Source organism: Carassius auratus, chromosome 2 (genome assembly GCF_003368295.1).
Source record: "Carassius auratus strain Wakin chromosome 2, ASM336829v1, whole genome shotgun sequence".
Classification (NCBI taxonomy): domain Eukaryota; kingdom Metazoa; phylum Chordata; class Actinopteri; order Cypriniformes; family Cyprinidae; genus Carassius; species Carassius auratus.
This window is the reverse complement of record NC_039244.1, coordinates 20,518,556-20,534,025: the sequence shown is the minus strand read 5'-3', so window position 1 is coordinate 20,534,025 and position 15,470 is coordinate 20,518,556. Positions and strand designations below refer to the sequence as shown.

At 36.3% G+C, this 15,470-nt stretch overlaps 1 pseudogene; it reads right to left on the bottom strand.

Annotated features, from left to right (window-relative positions):
• Positions 1-62: 62 nt before the first annotated feature.
• LOC113120120 (hydroxyacid-oxoacid transhydrogenase, mitochondrial-like) lies at positions 63-6,758 on the bottom strand (annotated as a pseudogene).
• Positions 6,759-15,470: the final 8,712 nt, after the last annotated feature.

The following is a 15,470-nucleotide window of genomic DNA, read 5'->3' as shown; positions in this document are numbered from 1 at the left end:
GAAACAGGTCCCTACATAGAAAACTTCATATACGTCAAAAAAGGCACAACAAAATGATAATATTTTCAGATTTCATACATTTTATTAGCCTGCAGTACAGTAAGAAATATTCTGGTTTCATAATGTTTCACACAATAATCGATATACTCCATTAAATTCAGTTTTTAATGCTTCTAGCTCCATTTCCAAGAAAATTACTTGTGTAGTGATAATTGATATGATCAATCATCAAGATATAGGGAAAGTATGAATATTTATTTAATTTTCAGAACTTAAAATCCTATAAAAGGTTCCTCACTTCAGATAAACATTTCAGGACAGCATGAACAAATTAATCTGAATGCATTAATCCATTTTAATTCATCACTGATTTAACATATAAAAACAACTCAGCAGAAAAAACTATGTTGCTAACTAGATTAAGTCTAAACCTGATTCTTAGATTAGACTCATTTAAATCCAACCTGTCTAAATCACACTGATTAACAAATCAGCCTTAATAGTTAGATTGAATGGAGAGCATGCATACTCTCTCTGTGTGTGCAGGGTGGTTTACATATATCACAATGATAATTATGCTTAAATATGCTGACATGCAGAATACAGTATCTGATTGTGAGTGTGTTACTGTCTCTGCTTTTCTGGCTCGGGACAGTGACATCACTGAAAGGATTAAAAGTAATTGAGGTCAGAGTGTTAAGATCAGTGTCTCTGCTTACATAATGAAATCAGCACAGCTAATCAAAGGCTGTGCTTCTGAGAACCACGTCAATATGTGAAAATGTTCTTCAGTCTGTTCAGTAGAGCTTCATGGATGCTGCAAACAGATCAGTCAGATCCTCTTCAGTGTGAGCTCGAGGAGACAGTTTAGTTACCCGCTCCTGTCAAACACACACAAACAAACAAACAAACAAACTCTATAACACACAATATAATGTGATATTGGTTAGTATAATGTTGTAAGCATTGAAGTGTTGCATTTTCAGCTGGGGTTATAAAACATATAGTACCCAGCTGTTGTTTATTTCTTTTAAACAGTGACTTTAGCTGGAGGAGTCCAGTCCTTTAAACTGCCATATTTCTCATTCTCAGGTGATTAAGCTGCTTGGGTGATTTTTGATGGAGCAGAATTTGAGCTTTCAGCAAAAAAATGATGACTTGACATTGTGATATGTTGACCTGAGGGATGGTGCCCTTCACCAAAGATGGAATGTCCTCTTTAGTGTAGCCGATTGCAAACAAGCCATCCTCCACTTCCAGGTCATACAGGATCGATCTGAGAGTGTCAGCCAACACACGGCCAGCATCATCTTTCTTGATGTTACTCACATCAGTACCTTATAAAACACACACACAAACATTAACCATGGCCAGTTAAATCATACAATGATTCAAATATAGAACTTTCTATAAAATCACAGCAACACAAACTAATTACATTTATTTAGCAGCTTCTCGGAACGAGACATTTTTATAAGCTACTTTCACATTACAGTGTTATTATTTGACACTGTTTTGAGTTTAGCTTTCTAGGCGTTTTACCTAGTATTTGTGCAGCCTCCAGGTGGCGCTCAGGACACATGTTTGCAGTGAAGGCAAAAACAGCAGGGGACGTAAGAACTACAGAGAGTCCATGAGGCTGAAAGAAAACGGCACTGTAAAACACTGGGAATCTGCCACGAAGAAAAAACGCAAAGAAACTACTCTGAGATCTGATCATTCAAAAGTCTGGGGTCATAATTTTTTTAAGTCTCAACAAGGCTGCATTTATTTGATCAAAAATACAGTAAAAACAGCAGTACTGGGAAATATCACTTCAAGTAAAAAAAAAACAAAGTTACAATTTTGAATCAATTATTTTAATATATTTTTAAATATAATAAATTCCTCTAATGTCACATGATCCGTCAGAAATCATTATAACATGCTGATTTGGTGCTAAAGAAAAAAAAAACTTATTGACCCCAAATTTTTGAACAGTAGTGTAATACAGTTTATATTTACCACTATAGGATGTTCTACATTGTAGCCTCTAGCCCTGTGAGTTTTGACATTCCCAGCAATGGGATATGACATTCCATGACTTGAACAGGGAAAAGGAAAAGTCAACAACACATTATCATATAAATTCCAAAAATATCTATATAGACCTATTGGAAGGACATCATTGTACATGTGATTTGAAATTAAATGCATGTTATCTTAAAAGTGGCATGAAGGTCAATGCCTGCATCACCAACTAGCCATTACTAACTTTCAACAAGAGCAGTGAGATCTCTACGCCTTTCTTTGAACTCTCACAGCAGTAAGTTCAGTCCACCTGTGCTGTCTGATGATGCATACGAATATGGAGATTTAGCGTACTACAGAGCAGCACTAGTGATTCCATTAGCAGTCTCTTAAGTGTGTTGCAATTTGATGCTGCCAAACTCATTACCAGAATCAACTCTTTTTTTTGGTGTTAATTTAATGTTAGTTCTATTTAATTACCATAAATGGACTCCTGCATTGCCAAAGCCGATTCCAGCAAACACACTGGCCAGGTGCATGCTGGAGCGAGCCTCCACATCTCCAGCATCACGCACCGCTCTACAACACACACGTTTTCATATCTTAACAATATTACATTTAAATATAAACATTTAAAAATACAGAATCAAATATTTCAATAAAGTACCCAATAGTTAATGAACCCCAAAACTCATGACTTAAATCTCATACTCATATTATAAATCCAAAAAACAGAAACATACCGCTTCAAGTATTTGGCAACGATCTTGAGAGCATGTCTTGCCCAAACATCACTGATTGGATTGCTGCCCTGGTAAGCTGGGCGATTGATGGGGTTGGATGGGCAGGGACTCCTTAGGTTATACGGCAAAGCAGTGAATGACTCTAATGCATGGCTAAAAAGAGAAGGATTTAAACCAAGCACAATGAATATCATTATCTAAACATAAATATCAAATATACACGCGTTAGTTACATAAAATTTGGGGTTAGTAAGTTTTTTGTTTTTAAAGACACTAATAATTTCAGTAAAAATGCATCAAATTGATCAAAAGTGACAGTAAAGACATTTACATTGTTACACAAGATAATGACCAAATAAATGCTGTTAACTTTCTATTCATCAAAGAATCCTAAAAAAAAATGAGTGTTATATTAGAATCAGTATATCAGAATGATTTCTGAAAGATCATCTGACACAAGAGTAGTGGCTGCTTATTTCACTATATATTAGCATTAATAAGTTTTTATTTTATTTCTTTTCATTCAAAAATATAAAAGCACCAAATGGGTAGATAATAAAGCAGGTTTATACAGAATCTTCAAACCACTACTTTTTGTAAGTTTACTTACATTTTCTCACAGTTAATAATGCTGTTACCTTGTTTAGTGATTGCCTTATTAATTAGAACATAGTTAATAAATACTGTGTGCATGTAAACACACCAGAGCACATCAAAGCCACTGTTAGCTGCCACTCTTGATGGCATGTGCAGAGTATGTAAGGGATCCACCATCCCCAAAGTGGGCTTTAGGGCTCGATTTGCAATACCTGAAAAGACAAACATATTAATTTGCTAAGCTTACACAACAAACTTACACACGACACCCTAACTATTTAACCATTATGTCATCTTAAAGAGGGGGGTGAAATGCCCATTTTCACTCAATATCCTGTTAATCTTGAGTACCTATAGAGTAGTACTGCATCCTTCATAACTCCAAAAAGTCTTTAGTTTTATTATACTCATAAGAGAAAGATAGTCTGTACCGATTTTTCCCGGAAAAACACGACCGGCTGGAGGCGTGACGTGTGGGCGGAGCTAAAGAATCACGAGCGCCAGTAGGCTTTTGCGTTGAGAGCATTTGGAAGCTGTGACACCGTGAGGACAAAACCAACCCAAACAAACCATGGCTAACAGTCAGATTCAGCGTATATTTATGATCTGGAATCAGATCCAGAGGCTGAAATTTAACAAGAGCAGCATCAGCAACGACGTCTCTATGTGGTATGTACTGAAACTGTATATATTTGCTTAGCGGTTTTGGAAAATGACTAAGTTCCACTTTGTCGTCTTTTTTTTATTTTTTTTTAAGCTGTACATGTGGAAAGTGCAGTTTGATGACAACATCGCATGTTGTTTACTTGATGTGCTTACGCACTGATAGCTAAGTTAACAACACAGAGATATTTGAAGCAGTTTTACTCACCGCCTGCGGTTCCAACACACGATCGTGACCCTTTTTCGTTGGGACTGCATTATCCTTAAGAAATAAACGATGTACAAATCCGGTGTCAAACTGGGCCTTGTTTGTAAAACAAGCATCTTCGAAATGCAGGGGAACAAACACAAACACTTGCACAACTCCGTTGATGCTCTGTAAAAATAAACTCCATCCACTGGTCCCTTAATGCTGTTTCTCTTAATCTGTGCAGGGTTGTCTTGCCCTGGCAACCAAAAACACACTTCTTTTGTGACATTTCGCGGCGCTCTCGCTCTGATCAGTGAAGTCTGTTGTGCTCTCAGTGCTGTGCTATACGGGAGCGCGTGCTCTTCCGGCAGACGTGCCCTCAGGACCCATATAAGGAAATTCCGCTCCATCTAACGTCACACAGAGCCATACTTGAAAAAAACTTTCCGAAACTTGTGACAAACCTTCAAACGTACAACTTAATTTTTGAAACTTTGTCCATGTTTAGCATGGGAATCCAACTCTTTAACAGTGTAAAAAACTCAGTATGCATGAAATAGCATTTCACCCCCCCTTTAAATCTAAAACTCAACACTCAACCTTTCTGAACTCTGTATATGGAGAACAATGATGAAATGTTAATGAGTAAAATGTTTCTGCAAACCAGTTTTGGCCTTCAGGTCCTCAAAGTCAAAGATAGCCACTCCTGTAGTTTCACTCCCCGTTCCAGCCGTAGTAGGAACTTTCACATACACAAACACACACAAAAACACATGTATAATTTATCAGCATTTCTGCAATAGTTTTTAAATGTTTGTTCTATGGTGAATGGTTGTTAGAGAAAGAGAGAGAGAGAGAGAGAGAGAGACACAACAAAGGGGAAAAAAAGAAAAAGTAATATTAAGTTTGACTTTGTACCAGCGATGAGTGGTTTCAGTGAGGCTGTGATGGGTTTTCCTTTCCAATTGGTGCATTGACAAAGTCTAGAAATTCTGCCTCTGGATGAGATGCATAGAGACTGGCTGCTTTACAGGTGTCAATCACAGAGCCCCCGCCCACAGCAACATACACATCAAAATGTCCTTGTTTGGCAAAATCAATCGCTGCTTTAAAGCTGAAAAGAGAAAGAGACGTTGCTTTCACATTGTTGTTTTTAATTTGAAACACTTACATGAACATCACATTTTCACCTTTTGTCTGTTGGTTCTACTCGCACATCCTCATAGATCTTATATTTGACTCCATGTTTCGTCAATGAGTCCAACACTACTCCAACCGGCGGCAGCTGAGACAAGGTCCTATCCGTCATCAGACACACATTACGTGCTCCCATGTTCTGCAAATCCTGATTATATCAGCCAAAACAGCAAACTTCACAAACAACGACTGAGAACTCCAAAGCTAAACTGAAATCAACTGAAGAGGGACTTTCTGAGAAATATGCAATATGTTGAGCAATAATAGAGTCTACTTAATCAGCTCAGTGCCTACAAATGGTGCACATACAAAAGAGGGTGAGTAAATAATGATACAATTTACCATGCCAATTTCTCTGGTAACTCCTGCTCCATATCTGATATTTGAACAAGCCATCTGAAACGGAACAACAAGAATGAAATGGATAACCACAATAATAATAATATTTCTAATTATTATAGTATAAAGATCTTTGATGTTATGATGTAACTCCTGGATATTCAGATTCATAATTATACATAGTTATAGTGACTGACATTGATAGAGAAAAGTGTTTCACTATAAATAACTGTATATCATGTAACAAGGTATAAAATAAAATATTTCATATTGTTTAAAAAAAATATTTCACATTGTTTTAAAAAATATTTCACAACGCATAACTATTAATATAAATGCATGTATGTTGTGCACTTACTTCAAATGCATAATCTGTTTTCCGTTCACACATATGAACCTCACCTGTAGAAACTACACACACAAAACACACTCACATATGGCAGCGTCCATTTATTCAGAGAAAAATCACTGAAATATTTTACCTCGGTTATAAGTGTGGGAATATGCTTGAGAATGAGCTGGGCATCTGCACCTATAAAAGATATTGCATTCAAAAAATAGCAGTTGTTTAAATGATTATTCTGTGGAAAACAAAAGGGAGATCTTGACAGGAGAAATCAGTCAACATTCTGAAAAAAAAGAAGCTATGAAATGAAACTGCCTATTATCTTATCTTCTGTTCCACATAAGAAAGAAATTCCTCCAGGTTTTTAACAACACGAGCGTGACTCGTGAGTTCATTATGTCAGAATTTATTTTCGTGGACTGTCCCTTTAAGGCTCTGTTTACAACTCTATTTATCTTAGGGCATTGACAAGAGTCAACATGCATAACCTATACACATAGAAATATAAACGTGCACTCACTAAAACTAACACTCTTTAATACCGTAACGGTGCAAACTTAAAAGATTTAAACTTACGCCGCGCTCGCGAGCTGACGCATCAAATGAGCGACTCTCTCACCGCCTGCCATGATTTCTGCTCGCGCCCGCTTGCGCGCGACTGCAGACACGTACAGTTCGCACTGTGTTCGTCTGCCACCTGCTGACAGGTATGCGCTCATGACTGAGGTGGAAACATGACTGTTTATATTTTAGGGCTCAAGCCCGAAGGGGCGAAGAGCCCTATTGTTCTTCTAGAGGATTATTAGGGCTTCAAGGCCCGAAGGGGCGAAGAGCCCTATTGTTCTTCTAAGGATTATTCTTGTTATTATTAGGGCTCAAGCCCGAAGGGGCGAAGAGCCCTATTGTTCTTCTAAGGATTATTCTTGTTATTATTATTTTTATTTTTTATTAAACCTTCCGGGGTGTTTTGGGGGCCTTAACATGCTCAAAAACTCTTGAAAATTGGCACACACATTGGAATCTGCGGCCATCAGGACGCCGCAGAGGCTGGGACCCGGGCGTGGCACAGGGGCTCTACAGCGCCCCCTGGAAGACAGTCAGAATTCTTGAACCATAGCTCACACACACTTGTATGTATTTATATCAAACTCGGTACACTTATAGATCTCATTGAGCCGAACAACTTTCACACTTTATGTCATAGGCTCCGCCCAACAGGAAGTCAGCTATTCAGGCTGTTTAAAAAAGCATGCTCTGGAATTTGAAATACTCCTCTGAGGTTTTCAACCCGTTCGCCACGAAACTCGGTGAACATGATCTCAAGACATTGAGGATGAAAAATTGCGAGGGGATTTTGATATCTCGAACGGTTTGCCCGTGGCGAGGCATGGAACTTATGGTGAGAAATGAGAAACAGGAAATGTCTAATAACATCCACATACATTTCCTGAATTTTGATCAAACTTCATGGGTTTGTTCGTTGTATGATACCGATTGTATATATGTGGCTATTAAGAGTCAACGTTATAGCGCCACCAACTGGCAGCAGGAAGTGTGTCATTTTTCCAAATGCTTTGAATTCAGCATCTTATTTTACTCGATTTACTTAAAACTCATCAGAATAATGACAAAACACGGCCGATGTAAATCTGTTTGTGGGATATTGATATCTGATATAGTGTTGCCATGGCAACGTGTCAAACTTGAATGTTCTGTTATGGTGAGTTTGAGGCAGACAACAAGCTCAGATTTACATGAAACTCAAAACACATATCAGTATTAGTGATAGCTAGACAATGGCAAAAGCTTTTAAAAGGGCGTGAAGGAGGCACTCTATAGCGCCACCTTTTGTCAAAAGTGGGGGGGGTTAGTTTTAGCTACAGACACCAAACTTGGTACATAAATTGTTCTTTTCAGACGGACAACTTTCTAATTCACAGTCATCAGCTACGATCAACAGGAAGTCGGCTATTTTGATTTGAATGTGTATTTTTGAGATTTTACAGTTGTGAATTAATGAATACTCCTCACAGGGGAAGTACACTATACACACCAAACGTTGTCTACATGAAGAAAAAACATCGAGGAACTTAAATTGCGAACAGATTTTGGTTAGCTTGAACGGTTTTGGTCGTGGTGATTTTTTGAAATGACAGTAAAAAGTGAAACATTAATCGTCTTGTATTTTAAATTGCAGCTTCCAAACCTTTAAAAAACATTTTTAATTTAGAAAACCAGTGATTCTGAGGAAATATGCATAGTTTCATGACTTTACAGCACTGTATGATTAAAAGAAAATTAAAAAACTGTCAGACATCTGATCTCACTCTGTCACTCTGTGTGCTGACTCTGTGTGTGTGTGTTGAGTGTGAGTGGGGGAGGGGTGTGAGCTGAGTGGCAGACAGACAGAGAGAGAGAGAGAGAGAGAGAGAGAGAGAGAGAGAGAGAGAGAGAGACTTAAACATCTCTTTAATCACCAGAAAAAAACTGTATTTTAAATAGTTATTTTTTTGTTGTTGTTGCTAATTGTGCTGTTATCATTACATCTTAAGAAATATCTTAGGCCTTATCCTTTTCTGACAGTTTCAGGGATTTAAAAAAATCTAAAAAACCTTATTTGTGCTGCAAATAATAATTTCAAACTCATTTGATACTGACCTCTGTCACCCTGTGACATGACATTTATTTGAATTTACATAATCTCAAGGATGTAAAAGTAAAACTGTTCAGCTCACAGATGAAGACTAAGCTTTAATGCAAGCAGAACTATTTCACAAATGCTTATAGGTTAATGAAATCATAACAAAACACTTTTAAATTATTTAAGGATTTGGTAACACTTTAAAAATAATGTCTCAATTGTTAACATTAGTAAATGCATTGGTAACACTTCATAATAGCTGCAATTCTTAGCTAAGCATTAGTAAATAGTCAGTTCATGCTTTATATAGCCTTCTCCCAAAATTAATATTTTAGTAAGCATTTTATAAATACAGCTATAATTAAATTGTTCATGGTTTATATGCACATTTATTTTGAGGAGATTAAAGGCTGTAATCTCCCTAAAAAAAATTTAAAATAAAAAATAAAATAAATAAATAAACAAACACAGAAACTCATAAATATTTATTTCAAGATGCAATAAAAGAAAACTGTACACTTGAATTTATATATATATATATATATATATATATATATATATATATATATATACACACACACAATTGCATAAGTTTTATATTTAAAAATGTTTAGCAAGTGTACAGCTAATAATAATAATAATGCATTTTATTTAGTTTTAGCTACAGACACCAAACTCGGTACTTAAATTGTTCTTATCAAGACGGACAACTTTCTAATTCACAGTCATAAGCTACGATCAACAGGAAGTCAGCTATTTTGATTTGAATGTGTATTTTTGAGATTTTACAGTTGTGAATTAATGCATACTCCTCACATGGGAAGTACACTATACACACCAAACTTTGACTACATGAAGAAACAACATCGAGGAACTTAAATTGCGAACGGATTTTGGTTAGCTTGAACGGTTTTGACGTGGTGATTTTTTGAAATGACAGTAAGGAAGGGAAACATTAATTGTATTGTATGTCTAAATTGCAGCTTCCAAACACTTCAAGTCATGTTTTCATACAGAGATCAAATCATTATGAGGAAATATGCATAGTTTCATGACTTTACAACACTGTATGGATAAAAGAAAAGAAAAAACTGTCAGACTTCTCAACTGACATGATCTCACTCTGGCCACTCCGTCTGTGTGAGGAAAGGGAGGGGGAGAGGGAGGGGGAGTGTGAGTGTGAGGGGTTGGTGACTGTGAATCTTTGGTGACTGACAGTGTGTGTGGATTGTAGGGAGGGGCTGTCTGGCAGAGAGAGAGAGAGAGAGAGAGAGAGAGAGACCTAATCATTCCTTTAATAATCAGGAAAAAAAATCTATATTTTAAATTGTTATTGTTTTTGTTGTTGCTAATGGTGGTGTTTTTTTCCTTTCATTACAGGTTAAGAAATCTCTTAGGCCTTATCCTTTTCTGACAGTTTTTGGGATTTAAAAACATCCTAAGAAGCCTTATTTGTGCTGCAAATTATAATTTCAAACTCATTTGATACTGACCTATGACAACCTGTGACATGACATGACATTTATTAATCTCATGGATGTAACAGTAAAACTCTTCAACTGACAGATTAAGCTGCAATGCAAGCAAAACTATTTCACAAATGCTTATAGGTCATTAAAATCATTACGAAACACTAATAAATTATTAAAGGGTTTGGTAACACTGTATAATAATGTCTAATTTGTTAACATTAGTAAATGCATTGGTAACACTTTATAATAACTGCACTCATTAGCTAAGCATTAGTAAATAGTTCATGATTATAAAGCCTTTTCCCTTAATAATAGTCATTATTAAGCAGGAATACATCTCTAATTACATTGTTCTTGGTTTAAAAAGCACATATATTACAAAGGAGATTAAAGTTTCAGTTGTCTTATAAAATAAATCAATAAACACAACCCAGTTTGATTCAGAATTCAGAAATATTTATTTCAAGATGCAATAAAAGGAAACTGTACACTTGAAAAGGTTTTGAGCGATTCTTGAAGGACTAGCATCACCTTCACTTGTACGATGGTTTGAGGAATATATCTTCCAGATAGTACCGCCGCTCCCTATATGCAGAGTATGCAGTCTTCGTAGAGCACCAACTCCCAGAGGGGGCACCAGTTGCTCAAAAAAAACAAAACAAATATGCGCCATTCTCCCATCCGCGTTCGCGACCACTCAATAGCATTTGAGAAGAAAGACTTGTAGTCACAAAACAATTGTAATGTGTTCATATAGGTGTTCAGCTACAATGCACACCTTATACATTTTTTATACATTTTAAAATAAAGTGTTACTAAAGTTATATATATTGTTCTGTGTATGTGATTTCAAAGTCTAGATTGGTCGGATTAACCCTTTAACCTGCCACATCCCTTAAAACTTGATTGTCAGAGGGTTACTGTAAATGCTTATGCCCGCTGGGCACAGTTTTCCCGATGCCACCAGGGTGGCGTTGCACTGATGGCTTGAGCCCGACATCGCTGCTTGCAGCTATATTTATTTTTATTTTTTATTAACCTCCGGGGTGTTTTGGGGCTTAACATGCTCAAAAACTCTTGAAAAATTGGCACACACATTGGAATCTGCGGCCATCAGGACGCCGCAGAGGCTGGGACCCGGGCGTGGCACAGGGGCTCTACAGCGCCCCCTGGAAGACAGTCAGAATTCTTGAACCATAGCTCACACACACTTGCATGTATTTATATCAAACTCGGTACACTTATAGATCTCATTGAGCCAAACAACTTTCACACTTTATGTCATAGGCTCCGCCCAACAGGAAGTCAGCTATTCAGGGCTGTTTAAAAAAGCATGCTCTGGAATTTGAATACTCCTCTGAGGTTTTCAACCCGTTCGCCACGAACTCGGTGAACATGATCTCAAGACATTGAGGATGAAAAATTGCGAGGGGATTTTGATATCTCGAACGGTTTGCCCGTGGCGAGGCATGGAACTTATGGCGAGAAATGAGAACAGGAAATGTCTAATAACATCCACATACATTTCCTGAATTTGATCAAACTTCATGGGTTTGTTCGTTGTATGATACCGATTGTATATATTGTGGCTATTAAGAGTCAACGTTATAGCGCCACCAACTGGCAGCAGGAAGTGTGTCATTTTCCAAATGCTTTGAATTCAGCATCTTATTTTTACTCGATTTACTTAAAACTTCATCAGAATAATGACAAAACACGGCCGATGTAAATCTGTTGTGGGGATATTGATATCTGATATAGTGTTGCCATGGCAACGTGTCAAACTTGAATGTTCTGTATGGTGAGTTTGAGGCAGACAACAAGCTCAGATTTACATGAAAACTCAAAACACATATCAGTATTAGTGATAGCTAGACAATGGCAAAAGCTTTTTAAAAGGGCGTGAAGGAGGCACTCTATAGCGCCACCTTTTGTCAAAAGTGGGGGGGTTAAGTTTTAGCTACAGACACCAAACTTGGTACATAAATTGTTCTTTTCAAGACGGACAACTTTCTAATTCACAGTCATCAGCTACGATCAACAGGAAGTCGGCTATTTTGATTTGAATGTGTATTTTTGAGATTTTACAGTTGTGAATTAATGAATACTCCTCACAGGGGAAGTACACTATACACACCAAACGTTGTCTACATGAAGAAAAAACATCGAGGAACTTAAATTGCGAACAGATTCTTGGTTTAGCTTGAACGGTTTTGTCGTGGTGATTTTTGAAATGACAGTAAAAAGTGAAACATTAATCGTCTTGTATTTTTAAATTGCAGCTTCCAAACCTTTAAAAAACATTTTTAATTTAAGAAAACCAGTGATTCTGAGGAAATATGCATAGTTTCATGACTTTACAGCACTGTATGATTAAAAGAAAATTAAAAAACTGTCAGACATCTGATCTCACTCTGTCACTCTGTGTGCTGACTCTGTGTGTGTGTGTGAGTGTGAGTGGGGGAGGGGTGTGAGCTGAGTGGCAGACAGACAGAGAGAGAGAGAGAGAGAGAGAGAGAAGAGAGAGAGAGAGAGAGAGACTTAAACATCTCTTTAATCACCAGAAAAAAAACTGTATTTTAAATAGTTATTTTTTTGTTGTTGTTGCTAAATTGTGCTGTTATCATTACATCTTAAGAAATATCTTAGGCCTTATCCTTTTCTGACAGTTTCAGTGATTAAAAAAAATCCTAAAAAACCCTTATTTGTGCTGCAAATAATAATTTCAAACTCATTTGATACTGACCTCTGTCACCCTGTGACATGACATTTATTTGAATTTACATAATCTCAAGGATGTAACAGTAAAACTGTTCAGCTCACAGATGAAGACTAAGCTTTAATGCAAGCAGAACTATTTCACAAATGCTTATAGGTTAATGAAATCATAACAAAACACTTTTAAATTATTTAAGGATTTGGTAACACTTTAAAATAATGTCTCAATTGTTAACATTAGTAAATGCAATTGGTAACACTTCATAATAGCTGCAATTCTTAGCTAAGCATTAGTAAATAGTCAGTTCATGCTTTATATAGCCTTCTCCCAAAATTTATATTTTAGTAAGCATTTTATAAATACAGCTATAATTAAATTGTTCATGGTTTATATGCACATTTATTTTGAGGAGATTAAAGGCTGTATCTCCCTAAAAAAAATGTAAAATAAAAAATAAAATAAATAAAATAAACAACAAGCAATCATAAATATTTATTTCAAGATGCAATAAAAAAAACTGTACACTTGAATTTATATATATATATATATATATATATATATATATATATATATATATATTATATATATATATATATATACATCACACACACAATTGCATAAGTTTATATTTAAAAATGTTTAGCAAGTGTACAGCTAATAATAATAATAATGCATTTTCATTTAGTTTTAGCTACAGACAACCACCAACTCGGTACTTAAATTGTTCTTATCAAGAACGGACAACTTTCTAATTCACAGTCTAAGCTACGATCAACAGGAAGTCAGCTATTTTGATTTGAATGTGTATTTTGAGATTTTACAGTTGTGAATTAATGCATACTCCTCACATGGGAAGTACACTATACACACCAAACTTTGACTACATGAAGAAACAACATCGAGGAACTTAAATTGCGAACGGATTTTGGTTAGCTTGAACGGTTTTTGACGTGGGTGATTTTTGAAAATGACAGTAAGAAGGGAAACATTAATTGTATTGTATGTCTAAATTGCAGCTTCCAAACACTTCAAGGCATGTTTTTCATACAGAGATCAAAATCATTATGAGGAAATATGCACCCCTGTTTTCATGACTTTACAACACTGTATGGATAAAAGAAAGAAAAAACTGTCAGACTTCTCAACTGACATGATCTCACTTCTGGCACTCCGTCTGTGTGAGGAAAGGGAGGGGGAGAGGGAGGGGGAGTGTGAGTGTGAGGGGGTTGGTGACTGTGAATCTTTGGTGACTCGACAGTGGTGTGTGGAATGTAGGGAGGGGCCTGTCTGGCAGGAGAGAAGAGAGAGTAGAGCGAGAGAGAGAGAGAGAGACCTAATCATCTTTAATAATCAGGAAAAAAATCCTATATTTGTAAATTGTTATTGTTTTTTGTTGGTTGCTAATGGCTGGTGTTTTTTTTTCCTGTCATTACAGGTTAAGAAATCTCTTAGGCCTTAATCTTTTCTGACAGTTTTTGGCGATTTAAAACATCCTAAGGAAGCACTTATTTGTGCTGGCAAATTATAATTTCAAACTCCATTTGATACTGAACCCTATAGACAACCTGTGACGATGACATGACATTTATTAATCTCATGGATGTAACAGTAAAACTCTTCAACTGACAGATTAAGCTGCAATGCAAGCAAAACTATTTCACAAATGCTTATAGGTCATTAAAATCATTACAAAACACTAATAAATTATTAAAGGGTTTGGTAACACTGTATAATAATGTCTAATTTGTTAACATTAGTAAATGCATTGGTAACACTTTATAATAACTGCACTCATTAGCTAAGCATTAGTAAATAGTTCATGATTATAAAGCCTTTTCCCTTAATAATAGTCATTATTAAGCAGGAATACATCTCTAATTACATTGTTCTTGGTTTAAAAGCACATATATTACAAAGGAGATTAAAGTTTCAGTTGTCTTATAAAATAAATCAATAACACAACCCAGTTTGATTCAGAATTCAGAAATATTTATTTCAAGATGCAATAAAAGGAAACTGTACACTTGAAAAGGTTTTGAGCGATTCTTGAAGGACTAGCATCACCTTCACTTGTACGATGGTTTGAGGAATATATCTTCCAGATAGTACCGCCGCTCCCTATATGCAGAGTATGCAGTCTTCGTAGAGCACCAACTCCCAGAGGGGGCACCAGTTGCTCAAAAAAAACAAAACAAATATGCGCCATTCTCCCATCCGCGTTCGCGACCACTCAATAGCATTTGAGAAGAAAGACTTGTAGTCACAAAACAATTGTAATGTGTTCATATAGGTGTCAGCTACAATGCACACCTTATACATTTTTTATACATTTTAAAATAAAGTGTTACTAAAGTTATATATATTGTTCTGTGTATGTGATTTCAAAGTCTAGATTGGTCGGATTAACCCTTTAACTGCCACATCCCTTAAAACTTGATTGTCAGAGGGTTACTGTAAATGCTTATGCCCGCTGGGCACAGTTTTCCCGATGCCACCAGGGTGGCGTTGCACTGATGGCTTGAGCCCGACATCGCTGCTTGCAGCTATATTTAG